At 40.9% G+C, this 23,507-nt stretch overlaps 1 protein-coding gene across 1 annotated transcript in view; it reads left to right on the top strand.

The window, feature by feature from the left end:
• Positions 1 to 23,507, top strand: part of LOC147026045 (myelin and lymphocyte protein-like) — a 53,052-nt gene that overhangs the window by 9,214 nt on the left and 20,331 nt on the right. The window lies entirely within an intron of this gene.

Genomic DNA, 23,507 nt, shown 5'->3' with positions numbered 1-23,507 from the left:
ATAGCAAAGTTCTCATTGGAAACTCTTGTGGGTTCATATATGGTTGTCTTTTTGGAATACTTTTCAGGACACTTAATGGTCAAAGTCAAGGTCAAATGTCAAGATCACTTTGAAGTCAATTATGGAGTTCGATGAAACCCTTCTTTTTGAGTAATTTTCATCGAATCATCTCCAAACTTTGTGGGAATGTAGTAAATGGCTTAGCGCTCAGTTTATTAGTGTTTGTTTGTGATCGACCTTGACCTTCAGGGTCAGCGCCTGAGGTCGAACATATTTGACCCCAAAGTCAAATTTTCAAGTTTTAGGAACCATATCCTGTAGTACCTCAAATTGAAGTCCTCGATGAGTGTTTTCTAGATATGTTAAGCTTTAGCCATGATGACGTCATTGGGTAACGTTATGAGGCAAACACGTATTGTTCATGGTCACTGTAAAACGATTATCATCGGAATCTCTCGTAGGCAGATATTCCTCAAGGAGTCGCTCCGAGTGGATATCAGTTCTGTTCAGCTCAGTGTGACCTTAAATAAGTCACTCATGTTCACATTTTGGAAAGATACTGCTCACCCTGGGGGTGACATTGGTTCATTTTATTTTTGCTGATTTAGTGAAAGGTCCTTTTGGTGTTCAGTGGAAAGAGCACCTGTCAACTTCTTTTTCACTTTCTCCTGCATGGCGAAGTCTGTACACAGCTCAAATTTCTAAATGTTCAGGTGACCTGCAATGAAGATGAGTGCATTGGATTCTTCCCTGTAGTGTTTTGTTGCACGAATTTTCCAATGAAATTTTGGAAGTGTGCCCTTTTTGTGAGAATCGTGAAATGCTGTCTCATGCATGTGTTGGGTGCACAAAACTTGCTCCCTTGTTTAATTTTTTACATGACGTTTTTTTGAAACTGGGTTTTGTCTTTTCTTCTGAGAAATTTATTTATGGTTACTTTATGTCCTCTGTACGTAAAGCTGAAACTGCTTTGGTTAACTTTTTGGTTGCTGAGGTGAAAATGTCAATTTATAAAACCAGAAAAAAGGTGGTGGAAAGTGGTGATCTTTCTGCTTATAATATATTATTGACTTATAGAACTTTAATTTCTTCTCGAATCCAGCTGGAGAACCTTGACTGTAGCAGGCATGGGAAAGAGCAGGACTTTATTGATAAATGGTATGTGAAAAATGTTCTTTGTTGTTTAAGAAATGAAATGCTTGTTTTTTCCTTTTGATGCATTCATGAATTGTTTCTCATGTTCTGCTTCTGAAAAATGTTTCCTTAACATTGTTTCCTTGTTTCACAAATGTTTTGTAAAATTTATTTTGTACTTTTGTGAAAAAAGGACATAAAAGTCTCGCTCTTTCTCTGTGTCTCTGTCTTTCTCTGTGTCTCTGTGTGTCTCTCTCTGTCCGTCTGTCTGTCTCTTTCTTTCTCTCTGTCTCTCTCTCTCTTATTCGTCTCTGTCTCTCTCGTCCCCTGCTGGCCATTGGTACGTTGTGTGTAGTGTCATGGCTGCTGCTTGCTTCGTGTCGTGAGTACCTGTCCTCCGTTGTGCTGGTTTGTGTTTCCACATTGCCCATTCCATTCCTCTGTGTTCGTGTTTTCCCGTGTTTCTCCTCTGTGTAGAAAAGATGGAGAGAGCACGTCGCGGTGCTAGTCAGGGTATCGTCGGTTCCTGGGCAGTGCCCTGTTAGTCGTTTCAAAAATCAAAAACTTTTCGCTTTAAACCTTTATTTTCCTTTTTGTTTCGCTTATCTTTCCTTATTTTGTTCAGTTAGCGCTCCCTTTCCCAAGGTTCGGGAAAAGTTGGAGTGTATTGGTAACTTCCTCTTCCTGAATGAGGAAAACGTCAAGCGTCGTATTTTGAAACATGGCGGCCGCTCACTCGCAGCAATATGCCGTGTTCGAACGGTTATCGCGCAAGAATGGCATCGCATGCTCCCCACCAGAGGGTGTTTCTGTGGAAGCGATTGTTCTCATGATCGGGAACATAATCGGGCTTAGTGAGGTACGTGCCGCATCGCGGATGAATAAACGAGTTATCGCGTTTGTGTCTGACGAGGACCACATTGCTCTCATCGTTCAACAAGGCCTGTCCCTCAACTCTGGACACTTTGTGATGACGTATCCTTTAGATACTCCTGCTCAGAAAGTGGTTATCTCAAATGTACTGCCATTGCTGAGCAGTAATGTAATCCTGAAAGCGCTGCAGCGCTATGGACACTGCGTGCCCCTAAGCCCTTTGGGCTGTAAAGATGAACGTGCCAGATACGTGATGGGTTTCTGTAGACAAGTATTTATGGTACTCAACAAGGATTATCCCTCTCTGAACGTCATTTTAAAGTTCACTGTGAATAGTCACGACTACCAAGTATATATTAACATTGACACCCTAAAGTGCTTTGGTTGTGGTGTAGTGGGATACATGAAACAGTTTTGCCCTCTTCGGAAAACGCAGCTTTCCACGGCCGAACCGAATAACAACGACTCACAGATTAATGTTGACGTTTCCCTTTCAACGAACGTACAGGACAAACCGGCTGAACGAGTGGACACGCCCACTGCCAATGACGTCCAAGACAAACTCGTTCAACAAGCAGACACTCCCCCTCCCAATGACATGCAGGATAAATTAACTGAACAAGTGGACACGCCCCCTCCCAATGAGCCAATGGACAGTGTAAGTGAGGGGTTCATTACCGTCTCAAAAGTTAAAAAACGTAAATCCCTTGCAACACGTGTGTCACCTGGTAAAAGGCAAATCAGTGAAAATGTAATTACTGGAATTCCATGTTATAACAGATTTGCCTTTCTGGAAGAAGAAAGTAATCCAGAAGCGTCCGCTTGTACAAACGTTATCAATGAAACAATCGTATCAAACTTGCCAATCCCAATCAGTGTTTCCAACCCCACAGAGAGCATTCTCTCGTACTAGGACGTTCCTTATGTAGACCTTATGCTCCCATATCCAACAGTCACAGGAGGAAGATAAACTTTTACAGCCTCTCTCTTAAGGCCCGGTCACACCTTGACGTTTTAGCCAGCAATGGCAACGTATCAAAATGTATGTAAAACGCTGGCTTACGCTGAACTTTTGATGTTTTTTTTTTTTAAGATTCGGACGTATTCATAACGAGTTGGTCGTATGCACAACATATTAGTAACGGACACAGAACGTTTCGTTGTCTTATAGATAACTTATACCAACGAATGCTTAGCCTGTTATCGGCGTTCACAACCTATGCCCAACGATAGTCTAACTTATGCATAGCGCGCTGCACGTATCGCCGACGATCACGTGGTGTAGCCTATTAAAAGGCTGCCGCACAACGATTCAAATCATAACTGCCGGAGAAATGGAAGTGTCAACATCGCAGTCACATCTTGGCGATCTTGCCAGCGTATGCCAACCTCTGAAAAATGCGTCTAAAACGCTGGCGCACGTCGAATACGGTATGGGTAAAGGCCCGGTCACACCTTGACGTTTTAGCCAGCGATGGCAACGTATTAAAATGTATGTAAAACGCTGGCTTACGTTGAACTTTTGATGTTTTTTTTTTAAGATTCGGACGTATTCATAACGAGGTGGTCGTATGCATAACATATTAGTAATGGACACAGAACGTTTCGTTGTGTTATAGATAACTTATACCAACGAATGCTGAACCTGTTGTCGGCCTACACAACCGATGCCCAACGATAGTCTAACTTCGGCATAGCGCGTTGCACGCATCGCCGACGATGTCGTGACGTAGCCTATTAAAGGGCTGACGCACAACGATTCGAATCATAACTGCCGTAGAAATGGAAGTGTCAACATCACGGTCACACCTTGGCGATCTTGCCAGCGTATGCCGACCTAAGAAAAATGTGTCTAAAACGTTGGGACACGTCAAATATGGTATGAGTAAGTTTGGTATACGTGAGTAGAACGCTAAAGTACGCTATCATACGTCGTAGTAAGTAGAGTACGTCAAGAAATTTTAAACATGTTCAAAATTTTACGACGTACTTGGCGTATGACACACGTTCCGCATGCGATGGGGATAAGTTTTACACACGATATGTGGACGCTTACACACGTCCACAAAGGCTACTTATAAGCTACTCATAAGTCAAAACAGGTCGCGGTAATGTCTTTTTTACGCGAAACTTATTTCTAACTTGTGTTTGACGTGCTTTAAACCAATTCTGTACGTAGTCCCAACACACATCGACGTATGTAGACGTATTCCAATGACGTCTTCCGGTCGACAAAAAAAAAAAATGAACGTGTTTCTAGGTTACAACTGCCATATAAAGACGTGTTCCCAGCGGTTTTGGGAATTGGTATATAAAAATGCTGTTCATAAAAGGGGAACCCAACAGTGTTTTCGAGTCCTTTTTGAGTCGATGTCCATGTCAGCAGTAACAGTATCAGTATCAGTATTAGTATTAGTATTAGTAGTAGTTTGTTCATGTTGGCAGTAGTAGGTGGGTGTGAGGGGGAGGGTGTGGGTTATGATGGATCCTCCTTGCGTCCGCGTGTCCACGGGTAGATTCATAGGCTGCCACTCAACGATTTAAATGGCTGCATCTCCACTATTGAAAGTAGATGCTTGCGCTCAACAATTGGATTTTTTTACACTCAACGACTTTTAAACAGTACCACTCAGCTATTTTCATTGTTTACAATGAACGATTTAAATTGCTGTCACTCGCCTTTGTTTTTTGACGCTGGCGCTCGGAAATTTTAATCGTTTCTATTGAACGTGCTAAATCGCTCAAACCCCACTATTGAAAGTCGACGCTTGCGCTCAACAATTGGATTTTTTTTACACTCAACGACTTTTAAACGGTACCACTCAGCTAGTTTCATTGTTTACAATGAACGATTTAAATTGCTGTCACTCACCTTTGTTTTTTGACGCTGAGGTTTTGAAATTTGAAGCGTTTCTTCTGAACGTGTTAAAACGCTCAAACTCGACTATTTTAAATAGACGCTGCCGATGGACAATTGGAATCATAGCCAAGTTAGACATCGAAGTGTGAACATCCTCGTCATGCCGAAGAAAAGTTTGAAGAATGCTGCAAATAAGTGTCCTGGCCATGGCCGTGGATGCTGACGCAAGGACGATCCATTATACTGACGTCTTTCAGCCTATGAGTAACTTAAAAGTAACGTCTGTCGACGTGTGGCAACGATCGCGTAACGTGCCAACAACACGTTAATCATAGGTTAGAAATAAGTTTCGGGTCCGCTAAACATTACCTCGGCGTGTCTCTACTTATGATTAACTTACAAGTAGCATGTGTTGACGTCTGTCAGCGATCGCAGACCGTGCATACAACTTGTGGCCAGCGTAGCGGAACGTGTGAGTCATACGCCGGCATACGTCGTGAAATTTCAAGCATGAAAAAATTTGAGGACAACCAAAAAGTACAACGTTTAAAGCCAGCGTACAACGACGTATGGCAGTGTTTTTCAGCGTGCTCTCAATGTTATCAAAACTTACCCATAACGTATTCAACGTGTGCCAGCGTTTTAGAAAAAAAATTCAAAAATCGGCATACGTTGGCTAAAACGTCAAGGTGTGACCGGGCCATAAGTTTGGTATACGTGAATAGAACGCTAAAGTACGCTATCATACATCGTAGTAAGTGGAGTATGTCTTGAAATTTTAAACGTGTTAAACATTTTACGACGTACTTTACCGTATGCCTCACACGTTCCGCATGCGATGGGAATAAGTTGTACGCACAATATGCGATCGTTTACACACGTCGACAAAAGTTACTTGTAAGTTACTCATAAGTCGAAACACGTCGAGGTAATGGTTAGTGTCAGTGTTCCAGACTCCCTGGTTTTTTTGGGGGTTTTTTTTTTTTCTTCGGTATGACGGTGATGTTGACACTTCGATTTCTAGTGCGGTTATAATATAATATAATATAATTATTAATAGGGTGCCGCTCAACGATTTAAATAATAACTGCACTAGAAATCGAAGTGTCAACATCACCGTCATACCGAAGAAAAAAAAAACCAAAAAAAAACCAGGGAGTCTGGAACACTGACGCTAACCATTACCTTGATATGTTTTGACTTATGAGTAACTTACAAGTAACGTGTGTGGACGTGTGTCAATGATCGCGTAACGTGCCTACAACACGTTACTCATAGGTTAGAAATAAGTTTCGGGTACGCTAAAAATTACCTCGACGTGTTTCGACTTATGATTAACTTCCAAGTAACATGTGTCGACGTGTGTCAACGATAGAATAACGTGCCTACAACTTATGGCCAGCGTAGCGGAACTTGTGAGTCATATGCTGGCATAAGTCGTAAAATTTCAAGCATGCTAAAATTTGAGGACAACCGCAAAGTACACCGATGAAAGCCAGCGTACTACGACGTATGGCAGTGTTTTTCAGCGTGCTCTCAATGTTTCTAAAACTTACCCATAACGTATTCGACGTGTACCAGCGTTTTAAACAAATTTTTCAAAAATCGGCATAAGCCGGCTAAAACATCAAGGTGTGACTGGGCCTTAACAAAGCATTAAATGAGACAAATAAGGACACCGAGGAAACGATGGAGGATAGTTTAAATTGTCCAATGGAGAATGGCACTCATGACCCGAGAACCGTGGCCGTGTCACGGACAAGATTGGAGTCCACTCTCTTACATTCCGAAGAATCCTCAGACGTAACTCTGATATATAAGGGGCCGAAGAAGATTCTTTCATTGAAACCGAGTAATCATGTGATGCTCACAATGAAACTAAAACACCAATTAATTCCCCATGTGAGGAATCTGATGGTGAAGGTCAAGATGAGTCCTCTCAGATTCTGAAGGCTGAAAGCAGACCTTCGGATGACGAGCTTTGGGACTTCTTGAGGTTTTCTTATCATCAGAGGAATATTGAACTGAAAGATCATTTCCCTGATCTTCCGGTGTTAATTATTAAATTGAAAGAAATTGTGCATAACCCCAAACTTCACTGAGGTTCAGAAACACAGGTTAAAAAAAATGATCCAGAAAGCTCAACAGGAGCTTCTGAAGTGAGGTCCTCATGGTGTGTTTCTCTTATTTATTTATTTTTCTTCTTTCCCTTTCTAAGCACATGAATGTCAATTTCGGAAGTCTAAACATTAATGGTGGTGCTAGTTTAGAACGCAAAGTTCAGGTAAAATATCTGACACGACGTTTGCACCTGGACGTCTTGTTATTACAAGAAACGCATGGAGATCTGACTGCCCAAGCCCAATGGAGAAGACTCATGAAGGGTCAGTGGTTCTTCAGTGATATCAATTCCTTCACTACCGGGATTGCTTTCTTTGTCTCTCCATCATTAACGCTCTCGCAAGTTCATTATAATGAAATAATTCCTGGACGTCTGGCTTGACTTAAGTTCATTGCCAACAATCAAACCTTTATTTTTGTTAACATCTATGCCCCCAATGAGAATGCTGAAAAGTATAGCTTCTTCCTTTAACTAGAGGCTTTTCTAAGCACAGACTTTTCTGCTTTATAATGAGTGGTGACTTCAACTGTACCCTTGACCCTGCTATAGACAGAAACAGTGTGGAGCCACATCCAAAATCTGCCAAAACTTTGGAAAAAAATCATAAAAACTGTGGGACTCATGGATGTTTGGCGTATCCAACACCCCAGACAATGTCAGTTCACCTGGTTAAGATGTGTGTCCCAGAGACACACTCTAGCTCGGTTAGACAGAATTTATGCCAATGCTACAACGCTTGACAAGATATTAAAATCTGATATCGTGCCTTCTCTTTTCTCTGATCATCTGGTTACAACATTCTCCTTTAAGTTTGCTCTGGAGCAACATGGCAGTCCGTATTGGAAGTTTAACGTCATTTAACTTTTTGTGAAGCTTTTAGGGTGTTTTGGAATAGCCTCATCGAACGAAAGAATAGTTTAAGTAACCCTAGATTATGGTGGGACTATGCAAAGGCACAGATTGCTGTCTTTTGCCAACAGTTTAATCACTTCTCATCGTTTAGTGTAAAAAAAGGAAAGGATTGTACTCGAAAAAGAAATACTGAAATTAAAATCTGATGTTGCAAACAACCCCAGTACAACAAATAACCATCTGCTACAGGAAAAAAAGGCCCTTTTAAATGATCTTGTTGACTATTAAGTGAAAGGTGCTGTGATCCGATTACGGATGGATCAGATTTATAATTTGGACTCTCCAACAAAATTTTTCTTTCATTTTGATAAAAAGACCCATTTGATCACCCATCAAAGGCAAATTGAAACCCTAAAGCTCTCAACTGGGGACATCGTGACATCACAAATAGCATAAAGAGGGAGATCTATAACTTATTCTCAGACGTGTTTATGGCAAATGATGTTGACAATGATGCGATACGATATTTCACATCTGATCTACCCACGTTAAGTGCTACTCAAAGGGACCAGCTTGATTCCTTACCTTCCTTGGAAGAACTTACACTCTCGCTGGCTTCTCTGCCGACTGGAAAATCTCCTGGACTAGACATCCTCCCAGTCGATTTTTACAAATCCTTTTGGTCCTTATTAGGTCCAGAGCTTTTGGAGGTCTTTATGAGTTCTTTACAATGTGGGGAATTGCCAATGAGCTGTCGTAGAGCAGTAATTACTTTATTACCGAAAAAAGAGGACCCTCAGCTTATTGGCAACTAGTGCCCAATCTCTCTTTTAACTTCTGACTATAAAATATTTTCCAAAGCTTTAGCTCGATGCATCTCCCCCCTTCTAGAATCTTTGATTCAAAGTGATCAGTCCTACTGTATCCCTAACAGACAGATACATGATAACATATTCCTAATAAGAGATCTTTGGGATGTGTACAAAGCTAAAAATGATAATCTTGGTTTGATTGTGCGCGACCAACAGAAATATTTTGACCGCGTTAGTCATGCATATCTTTTCAAAGTTCGCGAGTGTTTTGGACTTGGTCCCAGGTTTACCAACGTTATAAATCTTTTTTATCATGGCATTTCCTCAGTACTCAGAGTAAACTCTGAACTGACTTCACTTGTAAAGGTTGGAAGGGGTATCCGTCAAGGATGTCCTTTGTCTGGCATTTTGTACTCTCTAACTATCGAGCCTCTCCTAATCAAAGTGCGCAGCTTCTTAACTGGATAAACAAATCTGCAAATAAAACCTGTGAAATTTTCTGCCGATGCTGATGATATTTGTGCCATTGTACACACGAGCAAGGAGATCAAGAAACTGGTGGACTGCTTGAACTATTATGGTTTAGCTTCTTCAGCTGCAATAAACTGGAACAAGTGCCAGGCACTGTGGATCGGCCCATGCCAGCTGTCCATGCCTGTTCTTCCGGAACGCCTCACCTGGTCTTACAATGGAATGAAGTACCTTGGCGTTTTCATCGGTGATACAGCAACACAAGCAAAGAATTGGGAGGGTCTCGCTGAAGCTCTCGAAAAAAAAACTGCAGAAATGGAACGGCTGACTGGCTCTGCTCTCTTATCGAGGCCGAGTCCTGGTCATCAATAACTTAGCAGCATCTCTATTGTGGCACAGGATCAAAGCCATACCACCTCCTGAACATTTTTTGCTGAACATACAGAAAACCGTAACAAACTTTTTCTGGAGTGGAAAACACTGGCTTCGTCCACAGATCCTGAATCTTCCATTGGAGGAAGGTGGACAGGGTCTTGTGGACATTGTATGCAGGGCAATGGCCTTCGGCATCGCCTCAATGTGGCGGCTTCTCTACGGTCCGTCGGACTTCTCATCCTTCGTCAATCTGATATGCTTGACTTTTCATCAGGATTATTTTTAATGAATGTGAAATGTATTGATTTGTCCTTGCTTCCACCTTTTTCGGTCATCTCTTTGAGCATGACCTAATAATATGAGTGTCGATGTCCTTCGATCCGTCCGTCCGTCCGTTCACAATGAAGTTGAAGCGGGAGATCTGGTCCTTAGTGATCCTGATAGAGGTCGATGAGACGTACACGATGGTATGACTTTCAAGGTCACCGAAGGTCAAGGTCAAGGTCACGAGGCCTTTGAAGTTGCGAAAATGATGATTTTCAAATTCTATCTCCGCCATTTCTCAAGCGATCTTGAATTTGATTGTAGCATCTGGATCTATGGGACAATATCTAAATTTCGTCAGGACGGATTTACGATATTCGCTTTTGTTTTCGTGTCACGTGACTTCAAAGTTGGCAAAAAATGCGAAAATGACGATTTTCAAAATCTTTCTCCTCCTACATTTCTCAGGCAATCTTGAATTTGATTGTGGCATATGAATGTATGGGACAATATCCAAATTTGTTTGGGACGGATTTTCGAATTTCGCTTTCGTTTTCGCGTCACGTGACTTCAAAGTTTGCAAAAACTGCCCTACCTTCAGGAGGCTATACATTCTCTACTGGGCATGGTAAAAGTTAGTGAAAGGTGTCATTGCATAGCAGCTGACCTTGTATATTTATACATTTTCCGCCAAAGGTGCAAACGTTTCAAAACCCAAAATGTAAACGTCGGCATTTATTTTCAAAATATAATTTCGTGCGCGCGCGCCAAAATGCCGAGTCATCTTTAATCAAACCGCGCAGTAGTCTTCGGTCATAACTGAACATTGAGAACTTGTGGTATTATAGAGATGACCGTCACCCCCACACGGGGGTAATTTTTATAATAGCATTTTAAATGCTTGGCGTGTTTTTATAGTCAACCGTGATTATCTTTCCTACACCAAAGATATGTTTTTGAACTAACCTCTGTTTCACAACTCTCTTTTTAAAAGAATAAGAACGGAGCGTTCTTTTATCGATCATTTTATTCAGAACGGTGTCCATTGCGTTTCTGATCTAATGATTGACAACACGAGATGGTTGAGTGCTGCAGTACTAGCAACCAAGGTTGGCATTGTTTAAAGGAATCCTTTTCGCCGGTATTAAAATGGAATTTTCTTTGTACACTTTCATAAACAAAATGTGCATTTTTAAAAGTGTGTGGGCTCTAAATGGTGCACTTTGTACTGTTCAAAGTGGTCTCTGAATCACAGACTGATCACTTTTGCTATCATGATGTAACCTTGTATTCTTGAATATGTAACTTTTGTGTCCTCATGAAAAATGTTTCTCCTTTATAAATTGTGTTTTATACTCTTGTAATAAAAGGACATAAAAGTCAAAGTCAAGTCTCTCTCTCTTTCTCTGTCACTCTCTGTCACTGTCTCTCGCTGTCTGTCTCTCTGTCTGTCTCTGTCTCTCGCTGTCTGTCTCTCTGTCTGTCTCTGTCTCTCGCTGTCTGTCTCCATGTCTGTCTCCCTGTCTGTGTCTGTCTCTCTGTCTGTCTCTGTCTCTCTGTCTCTCTGTCTCTCTGTCTGTCTGTCTGTCTCTCTCTCTGTTTCTCTCTCTCTGTTTCTCTCTCTCTGTCTCTCTCTCTCTGTCTCTCTCTCTCTCTCTCTCTCTCTCTGTCTCTCTCTCTCTCTCTCTCTCTCTCTCTCTCTCTCTCTCTCTCTCTCTCTCTCTCTCTCTCTCTCTGTCTCTGTCTCTGTCTCTGTCTCTGTCTCTGTCTCTGTCTCTGTCTCTGTCTCTGTCTCTGTCTCTGTCTCTCTCTCCCTGTCTGTGTCTGTCTCCCTGTCTCTGTCTGTCTGTCTGTCTGTCTGTCTGTCTGTCTGTCTGTCTCTCTCTCTCTCTCTCTCTCTCTCTCTCTCTCTCTCTCTCTCTCTCTCTCTCTCTCTCTCTCTCTCTCTCCAGTGGTTTTCTCGATGCTATTTATAACATGTGGGCCAAATGCAAATTATGTACATGGTGGGGGTGAGCACACATTTAATTGGAAGAAATCTTACTCAAACGAAGAGGAATTAGTGAGAGTGTTGGTGGAGATGGCAAAGAAAATTGGAGAGAAATGCGGAGTTGGGAATGAGTGCTGAGAAGAGAGAACGAGGAGGAGAGAGGGGGAGAGAGGGGGAGAGAGAGAAGGATCAGGGGAAATGTGTGAAACATTCAGGAGTGAGGGTGCACAAAATCCCACCCTTTTGCATCTCGTGATGACCCCCTATTTCTCACCGGGAAAGATGTCACCAAATACGTGTAAATGTTATCATTTGCCCATCTCGTGATGGCATTGCATCAGTATCGTGTTATTGATGTCAAACTCAGTGCATTGTGGAACGGGTATTATGATGTCAAAAAAGTATCACAAAAACGTTAAAATAGCATCAAGATTTTAGAGCACATCTGGAATCAGAAAAACAACAAATCATTGTGACCATAACATACCAAAGCAGAGAAAATTAAATTCTTCAAGCAGTTTCATCTTTGGCCAACAAATCGTCTTTCCTTTTCTCCCTGATTCTGCACAATGGTGGTTTTCACCCTCTTTGTGGATGTAAACATCAGTGGGTGCATGTACTTAAAGTATTTCAATGTAAAAGGACATAACGAGTGATAACATTGAGAGCCGATCCAGACATTTATTGGTGCATAAAGTCAGTGTATCTTTCATACATTATTTGGAACATATTCTGGTTCATATTACAACTCCGTGACACTACCACTGCTTCCCCCAAGTGCAGAAGCACTAAAGTATGAGATTGCACATCAGGCAGCAAGCCACTGAAAGTATATTACTCTTTCTGAGGATTGCTTCAATTATAAGACCCAGCAAGATGAATTATACTCCAATGCAGGAAAATGTTGGACTGATGAGATTATAAATCTGATATTGTGGGATATTTTTCTCCTCTTTGGGAGTTTTCAGCTTGGAAAAAGACGAGATTTTGAAAGCAGTTAGTGGCTTGTTACCTCCGCCACCGAAGGTGGACGGAGGTTATGCGTTCACCTCTGTTTGTTTGTCTGTGTACAGGATATCTCAAAATGTTATTGGCAAATTCAGATTCTTCACTGTTGAGAGAAAGAGCAAAAATGATATATAGCACAATATCTCAAAAAGTTATGAATGGATTTGGACGAAGCTTGGTGGATGAGTTGGTGACGTGACAAGAACAAGCTGCTTACATTTTGATTCAGGTCCGGATCCAGATCCGACCTAGCAGTGGGATAAAAAACGTAAACTGTTCAGCCTGGCGGAGGTATACGCTCTACCGAGTGCCGTTCTAATTCAATATTGTATTTTTTCTGTTTCCAACCTGGGTTAAAATCCCGACCCAGCTATAAACGGTCATCCTGGTGTTTCACAAGCAGCGTGATTCATCAATGTATGTGCTGTCCCTGCTATGGACGTTAAACTGGGTGCCCCGTCTGTGAGCATTTGTTGGTGGACGTTAAACATCCCACAGTGTCCTTCACGAAGAGTAGCCGAGCTGTCGCTTTGTGTCGAGTGATGACCCCATATTTCTGTGCCTACTCTAGATTAGGGCAGGAATTTGCAATTTGTTCAGCCAGGTGCCAGCGATAGCTCGTCTTCTATCCATGAAGGACACCGTGGGATCTTTGTCCATCTCTGCATTGGTATGTTATGCCGGCAGACGGGACATTCAGTTTGACGTACTTCTGATAGATGTACACACACTGATGCCTCGCCCTGTTTGTGAAACACCAGGATGACAGCTTATAGCTGGGTCGGGTTTCAAACTCATGCTAGACAGGTTAAGGTAGAGTGTGCATATATACGTACTCGCAGGGTATGCCTTACACATTGTGTAAGCATACGAACCATGCTTCCCCATTGTCTCGGGTCACTCACCTGCATTTGATCTTTCATTTATTTATATTTTCACTTACGGATGCTTTCTGCCGGTTCTGTGATTTTTCTCGTGTGTCGGCTATGATGTCCGGCGGCACACAAAATTACCGTGCTTCCCCATTGTCATGGGTTGCTTACCTGCATTTTTTTCATTTCTTTTTTTTTCGTTTTTTTTATTTATATTTTCCTTGATGGATGTTGTCTGACAATTCTGTGATTTTTTTTCTTTCTTTCCCCGGTGCACCGGCTTCGATGTCCATCAGCACGCAACATTTCAGTTTTCTACGTCACCGGGAAGGTACCGATCTTTAATATCAGTCAGTGAGTCAGCGGTTAGAAAGAGCTTCGATACCTTGACACACCTATATAATTTGTCTATTGGCCTGAGGAAGTCTGCTGTAAAGGGGGTGAAACGTCGCCAGAGACCAGGTCTGCATTTGTTTATTGCTCTGCTCAGCGCCTCCTTCTTCTACTTAAAAAAAAAAAAATTATGTATGTATATATACATACATACATGCATACGTAAGCGATACCCTGCTAGTCCATGTGTATTGGTTACCAACGCTATAAAAGACAAGTTCGAACAAAGTGTATTTATATACATACTTTATTTAGTCTGCGTTTTATAAACAAAAGTCAAGTTCAAATGTCAACAACTTACGTACTGACTCACGCACACCATCAGAATGTCTTTGCAACATACAATGTGTTGAAAGAACCCCATGTACCTGAAATCGATTGTCATTTACTGTGCTTAATTGTGAAAATGTTAATTATGGCACTGTCCTCTTCATTCATCATTTCTGATAGAATTATGTTTGACAGGTTGTGATCTCACTGTCAGTGAAATGGTTGGTTGGTTGTAAGTGTTTAAAGACACACATCCTCCATATTTTGAAAACTGTATGTTAGACCTGTCTACTTGACACACCTTTCCATCCAGTTCACCTGAGGTGGTTTCCAAAACTACCATGTTAATGATATCGGCAACAAATGGAGCTTGTTTATTTTTTCTTTCCAAGCAGTTGGCTCACATGCTGGGATTTCAGTGTGAAATTTCAATTTCCACGGTACTGTGTTGAATAATAATCTATTCTGTCCTTTCATCCTTGCCTTGCATCTGATTTATATAAAACTCCATCACGAGCCTGAGATAACAACAAGATTTTGAGAATGCTTTTCATTTACTTACCATCACATCATTGTTATTAATACCCGTTCAGAAATCTCTGTTAATTTATCATAGCATCTTGAGATTCTCATCAAATTCTAGCTTGAATGCAGTTCTCCGTGTCTTAACATTTGCCACGGTATAATGCAGTGTCGAGGGGGTCCCGCAGAGGCAAAGGTATGCATTGAAAGAAGCAGGTCGTACATGAGCAATAAGATAAGAAAGAGTATGGAAGATTAAGAACAAATTATTACCTCTGCCACTGAAGGTGAAGGATGTTATATGTCTGTTTGTATGTTACTTGCAAAGTGGAAGATTTTTCAAGTATATGGGTCAGTCGATTTTGTTATTCTGTCTCTCTGTCTGTCTGTCTGTCTGTCTGTCTGTTTGTCACCTACAAGCCACAATTTTCAACCGATCTTCATGAAACTACAGCACATGGTTGTGTTTGTCATAATGAAGAAGCCTATTGTTTTTGAGGTCAAAAGGTCAACAGAGGCCAAAGGTCAACAACTTTGGTGGTATTTCTAAAATCCTCAATTTTCATCTCATTTACTTGAAATTTGAAGAAGATTTGCATATCAGTTCACTTAATTCAACCACCAATTATTTCGAGGTCAACATTGGCCAAAAGGACAACAAAGGCCAAATTTCTAAAATTGTCAATTCTCATCCGATTCACTTGGAATTTGAAGAGTTGCATATTTGGTCGTTGAATTCAACCACCAAATATTTTTGAGGTCAAATTTCTTTCATGGATTTTGCAAGTATCGTGCTCTGTATGAAGTCTTCTTCTTGTTTGTTTGTCTGTTTGTTTGTATGCAGAATATCTCATAAAGTTGTGGAATGATCCGGATGAAATTTTGTGGACAGGTTCGGTGTGTGACAAGGACAAACTGATTAGATTTTGGTGAAGATCCGGATCCAGGTCTGGCTAGTAGAATTTTTAAAGTGATTCTTCACCATTGAGAGATGGGGCCAAAAACTATATTTAGCATATCTCAAAAAGTTGTGGATGGATTTGGACAAAACTTGGTGGACATGTTGGGTGTGTGATCATTACGAATTGATTCAATTTTGAAGATTATCCGAATCCGGATCCGACTTCGAGAATTTTTTTGAGTGATTCTTCACCATTGAGAGAAAGGGCCACAAAACGACACGAAGTAGGACATCTCAAAAAGTTGTGGACGAATTCGGATTAAACTTGGTGTGTGTGGGTATGTGACAAGGAATAACTGATTCGGTTTTGGTGAAGAACCGGATACGGAGTCAAGAATTTTTGAAGTGATTTTTCACCATCGAGAGATAGGGCCAAAATCGACATATTGCGTGATATCTCAAAAAGTTATGGACGGATTCGTTGGTTCGGTGACGAGAACAAGCTGATTAAATTTTAATTCAGGTCTGAATCCAGATCCGGCCTATCAGTAGGGTACAAAACGTAAACTAATCAGCTTGGCAGAGGTATGCATTCTAGTGAGTGCCCCTTGAGTTTCTTACAAAATTATCTCATTTTGTAATCCACATGGTTCTCAAATATAAACTAGAAGGGCACTTGGTAGAGCGCATACCTCCGTCCCATCATGCCTGATCCATAAGAACATATCTGGCTCAATACATTTTAAAACTAGAGGGGGAGCACTCGGTAGAGTGCAAAACCTCTGCCGCCAATACTGCTGGGTCACTTAAGTGAACCTGATATCCTATTCATTGTAGGTCAAAACGGATCAGACTCTACTGAACCACGATTGAATAAACTAAACTAGATCGACGCGCATGTAGAAATGCCAAAAAAATAAAATCGAAATTTTTTTGAAAAAAAAGTTGCAAAATTTGTTTTTTTTTCTCTCTCTAACAAAATTTTTTTGGGGGGGGGTTGGAAATCACTTAAAACATGTAGAAATGCAAAAAAAAATTCAAATATTTTTCAAATAAAATCGAATTTTTTTTGAAAAAAGTTGCAAATTTTTTTTTTCTCTTACAAATTTTTTTTTGGGTTGGAAATCACTTAAAACATGTAGAAATGCAAAAAAATTCAAATATTTTTCAAATACAATCGAAATTTTTTTGAAAAAAGTTGCAAATTTTTTTTTTCTCTAACAAATTTATTTTATTTTTTTTGGTTGGAAATCACTTCAAACATGTAGAAATGAAAAAACAAAAATTCAAATTTTTTTCAAAATGGCCGCCATAGCGGCCATATTGGACTTTGGACCAAGTCCAAAATCTAATGGCATGATCCTTGGACTATACCTAATCCCCCCACCAAGTTTCGTCAAAATCCGTCCAGGAGTTTTTCCGTAATACTGTTCACAAACAAACAAACAAACAAACAAACAGACAGGGGTGAAAATGGTAACCTCCATCCATCTTCGATGGTGGAGGCTAAATATCATGAGATATATCGTTTTTGAGCCCTATCTCTCAATGGTGAAAAATCACTTTAAAAATTCTTCCATCCAGATCTGGATTCGGTCGTCACAAAAATATGATAATTTCTTCAGTGTCACATACCCAAGCTCTCCACAAAATTTCGTTTGAATTTGTCCACAACTGTTTGAGATAATTTGTTCACAAAAGACAAACAAACAGACGGACAGACAGACAGGGGTGAAAACATATCCTCCATCCACTTTCAGTGGCGGTGGTAATGAAGATATCAAATAATTAGTTGAATAAATTCCAGTGGGTGCGAGAATACATATTAGTAATTATCTCTGCCACCTAAGGTGGACGGAGGTTATATTTTCACCACTGTCTGTTTGTCTGTCTGTGAGCAGGATATCTCAAAAAGTTGTGGATGGATTCAGACGAAACTTGGTGGACAACTTGGGTGTGTGACAAGGACGAACTGATTACAATTTGGTGATTTATTGGTTTTATTGATATTGTTCAGTCAGTTCAGATAATTAATAATATAATTTATTGGAGTTCAAGATAAACAGTCAGAGGATGTTACAGTTGGTATAAAAGTATGTTAGGGATTGTCAGGAAGCTGTGAGGAAGTCATATAAGAGGAGATCAGGAACCATAAGAGAACAGGAAAGAAGTTTGAAAGTTGATAAAAATCAAGGATTGCAAAGGCATACACAGAAGAGTATTGTTACGGACTCGGGAGTTTGAGGCTCGCCACGAGGGGAAGCACTCGGGTCCCTCCCGAATGCCCGGTCCTGAGGCCGCTGGGCACAGATAACTTCGCACACCAGCGGGTTGCTCAGTAATCGTGAACGCCGATTGGCACTACTAATCCTGGTAGGGTTATACACTACCTTGCGTGATACCTCACCTGTGGAAGACCGAACCAAAGGGGGTCATGTACCCTCAGCGCACACCCGTATTACTGCCGAGCACTACAGTGAGTGTGCGCTGGTGACCAAGAGCAAATTTGTGATGCAGAACTTCCTGGCTAAACTAATGATTGTGCGGACCACGCTGGACCAATGAAGGATAAGACAGAATGAGCTGGGTGCATTTAAAAAATAAGCGTTTTATTTTTGAAAGTTTTATTTTTTTAATTTTTGAAAGTTATTAAGCGAGGGCGAGGAAAAGTATGTGTGGCAATAATGAAAGGTTTTATTACAGGTGATATGTATAGCAGGGGGAAGCAAGGATTTGTGGGGTGCAGCAAAATAAATGCAGTTTCATTCAAAGAGAAGACACAGGGCAGAGCTAAACGGATATTAAAAACTTCTACAATTTTAAGTTATGCAAACAATGCAGGTGCCATTAAACACATACCCTAGGAAATTAGAGAGGGCAAAAAAGATGAGAGGCAGTTGAGGAATTCACAACCTCTTTCAATACCTGGTGCTGCCGACAGACCCACGCTTCCCAGTCGCTTAGGAGGGGAGGAGGGAAGAAAACTTTGTTTGTGCGTTAAGAGCAAATGAGAAGATGGGAGAGACAGAACGTGAGTTAATAGCTTAATGTGGCGTGTGAGAGAGTCTGCAAAAGTCAATGCTCATGAAGATTGGCTGCGGAACGCAGAAGCCAAATGCTGATGACCTGGCAACTCCTCGGCAATGACTTTGTGACTGCTCGCTCGACTCTGGCTCAGTGACTGCTCATTTGGCTCTGGCTGACTGACTGACTGACTTGGCGACCTCTGCAGCTATTTTATAGAGCCTGTGCAAATGAGGAGCCAAAAGTGGATCAAAATGCCCTGTAGGCGTGTCCGAGCACTTATTGGCGCGTAGATACCTCCCCTAGAAGTAACCCTGCCCCGCCAGACTCAGGAGTTGAAAATGGCTTCATTTACTCCCAAACTCGGCCACGCAATGGAGCTCCGAGATTTACATGGGGCACGGGTATTTGGGAGAGCTCTCCAGCCATGAACATGCGCTGAGCTCCAATCGAGGGTCATTATTTAGTGGAGTATCAGGGCTACCCAAACAATGTTGAACAGACCCCAGCACATACTTGCACTTCGAGCTACACATCCATATGCTCCGACTCATAATGTCCTCCATTCCGCGGCATCCCAAAGGACTGTGGTGAGCATCTGGGGAACCGACCGCGGCTGCAGCGTTTCGTCGCGGTTGTTGTGAGGTCGGGGAAGCACTGAGGCGTTTGTGGTGAAGAGGTTGAAACGATTGTGGTGAGGTTATTTTTTAGGAAGGTGTTTAAAATTCGTATGAAAGTTGTTGCGTTGATGGTCCGAGTACTGTGAAGGTTGAAGTGAAGTGGCCGTTGAATAATGGTGCATGGTTGGAACAGGGTTTTGGTGGCATTTGCTCATGAAGCTCATCAGGTAGCGTCACTGTCCGGTCTGTGCCGTGCATACTTGCATGAAGGAGAGGTCGTGTATGAAATAAAGTGAAATAACATAGATGAAAGAATAGCAAATGGAATTAAAGATCTAAGCAAAAGCCCGACACAACAAATCTTGTCCCATATACCCACGAGACATAATGGAAGGGCTTACTGAACGAATACTAATGAAATAACTATCTTGGTGACCGCTGTATATCGAGTACCATTACCTTGGGGGAATGCTGGCTTCGCAGAACCTCAACAGTATTTAAAGATTTATATAGGTCTTGATTTATTTGTGTTAAAAATGTGTTTATAAAAGTTTTTTTTTTTAATTCAAAGGGAGTCAAAAAGTATTTCCCCCTTTCCAAAATTAAATGTCTGTTTGTCGACACGATTTGTCAAAAAGGTCTATTTGTACATATTACACAATGGCCTATAGGGTGACCAGCTCCCCTTATTTATCTCACCCCTGATGATAGGTAAATATAAAGGAAAACAACTGCTAGTTTTTCAATGCAGTCGTAACTGAGATGGTTTGATCGAGTTTAACTTTTATCAGAATATGCTCACTAAATTCAGCACAAAAATAGCGGTCTGCGTGGGTGGCAAATAAGGACAAAACAAATAAAACAGACACCACTAACCTTTAAAAATGCCTCAAATGGTAGGGCTAAAGCCTGAAACATGAACTCCTCTTTTATTCACGGCGGATCAACTACCATTTGAGGCATTTTAAAAGGTTAGTGGTGTCTGTTTTAACTTTCATCAGTCACGTTCACCATTTATGGGAGGATAGCAGATGATCTGGCAAAAACTCTTGTTACTTCCAGCCATGCTGCAGGTGGAATTGAATCTCCCACTTCTCCATGGAGGTTTCATGTTTTAAAAATGAAACTTAAAAAAAAAACATCGAACACTTCAAGAGAGACATTCGTCTGTAGTGCACTGAGCACTTCGGCTCTTCCACGCGCCATTCCTGAAATATTTCGCAAAAACTCCCTCGCTTTCACGCAGTCTTTATTTTACTTTTGTGGAGATTTATTTCTTCATCGCTTCCGTTTGTCTGTCCGCTCACCTTTAATCGCCTCCAGGTCACAATTTCAAATCGATATTCACAAACCTTCACCAAATGGTGGAGTTGGTGGTCTGACAGAATCATGTTTATTTTTGAGGTCAAAAGGTCATAAGGTCATAAGGTCAACATCTCTAAATTTCTGAAATCCTCAATTTTCATCCGATTGACTTAAACTTTGAAGAGGATATGCATATCAGGTCACTGAATTCAACCACCAACTATGCTTGAGGTCAACATAGGCCAAAAGGTCAAAATAGGCCAACTTTCTATAATCCTCAATTTTCATCCAATTGACTTTAAATTTGAAGAACATTTGCATATCATGTCACTGAATTCAACCCACTATAATTTTTGAGGTCAACATATGCCAAAACGTCAACATAGGCTAAAAGGTCAACATAGGCCAACTTTCTAAAATTGTCAATTCTCATTCCATTGACTTGATATTTGAAGAGCATTTAAATATCAGGTCACTGAATTCAAATTATGCCTGGTGCTGGCTTAATGGTGAGAGTGGTGGGCTTGGGGTCCTAGGGTCCTGAGTTCAAATTCTGCTTGGCTGTTGAATTAATACCAGGTGGGGTTGACTCAGCCTGTCATCCTTCTGAGGTCGGCAAAATTAGTGTCAGCTTGCTAGTATCCTGTGTCGGAGTGGCAACCCATCCAGGATTGTGCCCAATAGCCAAGGAGACTGCTTAGGCAGCATCAACGCTCTGCACAGACTATGGTCCCAATAGATGGATGGAATATAGGCCAAAAGGTCAACATGGGCCAAATTTCTAAAATTTTCAATTTCCATCTGATTGACTTCAAATTTGATTTGAAGAGGATTTGCATATCAGGTCATTGAATTCAACTACCAACTATTGTTGAGGTCAACATGGGCCGAAATTTCTAAAATTGTCAATTTTCATATAAGCTCACTGCATACAAACACCAATTATTTTTGAGGTCAGCATATGCCAAAATGTCATCATCGGCCAAAGGTCAACAACTTGGGTGCAAGTTCTAAAATCCTCAATTTTCATCCAATTGACTTGAAATTTGAACAGGATTTGCAAATCAGGTCAATTACTTCAACCAACCATTGTTTTTAAGGTCAAAAGGTCAACATCGGCCTGATTTCCAAAATTGAAAGATAGGGCCAAAAACTATATATATATATATATATATATATATATATATATATATATATATATATATATATATATATATATATATATATGTAGAGCATGATATCTCAAAAAGTTGTGGACGAACTTTGACAAAACTGGGTGGATGGGTTGGTTAGGTGACAAGAACAAGCAGATTAGATTTTGGTTCAGATCCAGCTCATCAGTGGGATACAAAACATAAACTGTTCAGCCTGGCTGAGGTATACGCTCTACCAAGTGCCGTTCCACTCTGTTCTTTCTGTTTTGCCAAGTGTCACTCGACGAGTGATTTTTTATTTATTTCTTTGTTTGTCTGGCTGGTTGTTTGCTTGTAAGCAGGATATCTCAAAACGTTATGGATGGATTCGGACAAAACTTGGTGGACAGGTTGGGTATATGACAAGGGCAAATTGATTCGATTTTGGTGAAGATCTGGATCTGGATAATATTTTTCAAGTGATTCTTCACCATTGAGTAATGTAGTGGGGCAACTTAGCATAACAATTGTGCATTTTGTGAGGAAAGCACCAAATTTGGCACACTAGTAGCCTATCATATTATGAACAGATATGAATATTGGGCCATCTCAAAATTTTTGATGGCAGTGGAAAATGGCTGCCGCAGCCATCAGCGGCTGAATTTGAGATGGCCCAATATCCAAGTCTGTTCATAATATGATAGGCTACTAGTGTGCCAAATTTGGTGCTTTCCTCACAAAATGCACAATTGTTATGCTATATTTAGCTAAGTTGCCCCACTATTGGGGCTAAAAACGACATACAACACGATATCTCAAAAAGTTGTGGACGATTTATGACAAAATTTGGTGGATACGTTGATTAGGAATTGAGAACAAGCTGATTCGATTTTTGGTGGAGGTCCGGATCCAGATCTGCCCTATTAGTGGGACGCAAAACATAAACTGTTCAGTCTGGTTCATACTTTTGTCTCTTCCTATCATTTAATATATACAGTATGTCCTCCTTTATTAGTCCCCGTTGGACTTAGTCCAAAACGGGGGTTTATGGATTTGTTCTCAATTTTCGTGTCCGTGTGTCCGTGCTTCCGAACCCATATCTCGGACATGTATGGACCGATTTTATTCGTACTTGGCACAAATACAACACATGATGTTGCACATAAGCACATCATTTTGTTTTGCGATGTGATCAAAGATGGCCGACTGGCGGCAATTTTAGTTAAAAAAAACAAAACAAAAACGAATCAAACACGTCCGCAACCATTTCTCGGACATACATTTACGGATCTTATTCAAACTTGGCACACATGTAACAAATTATGGATTAACATCAGCACATCATTTTGTTTCGAGGTCAGATCCAAGATGGCCGACTGGCGGCCATTTTAGTTGTAAAAAAAAACCCGATGTTGAACACGTCCTCAACCATTTCTCGGACATGCATTTACCGATGTTGATCAAATTTGGCACGTAGATAAAGAATGATGGCTTGCGTGTTCACGTCATTTTAAATTTTTTTTTTTGAGATCAGATCCAAGATGGCCGACTGGTGGCATTTTGTTACTTAAATATGTCTCCAACCATTTCTCAGACATGCATCTTCCAAATTTGTTCAAGCTTAGCACTAACACAGTACATGATGGCATGCACGTGCAACTCACTTTATTTTGTGATCTGATCAAAGATGGTCGACTAGACTGGCG

The sequence above is a fragment of the Eptatretus burgeri genome, chromosome 5 (genome assembly GCF_056783735.1).
Source record: "Eptatretus burgeri isolate ZD-2024b chromosome 5, Ebu_testis_v1, whole genome shotgun sequence".
Classification (NCBI taxonomy): Eukaryota; Metazoa; Chordata; class Myxini; order Myxiniformes; family Myxinidae; genus Eptatretus; species Eptatretus burgeri.
Note: the sequence above shows the minus strand (reverse complement) of the source record. Positions and strands in the feature narration are given on the sequence as shown.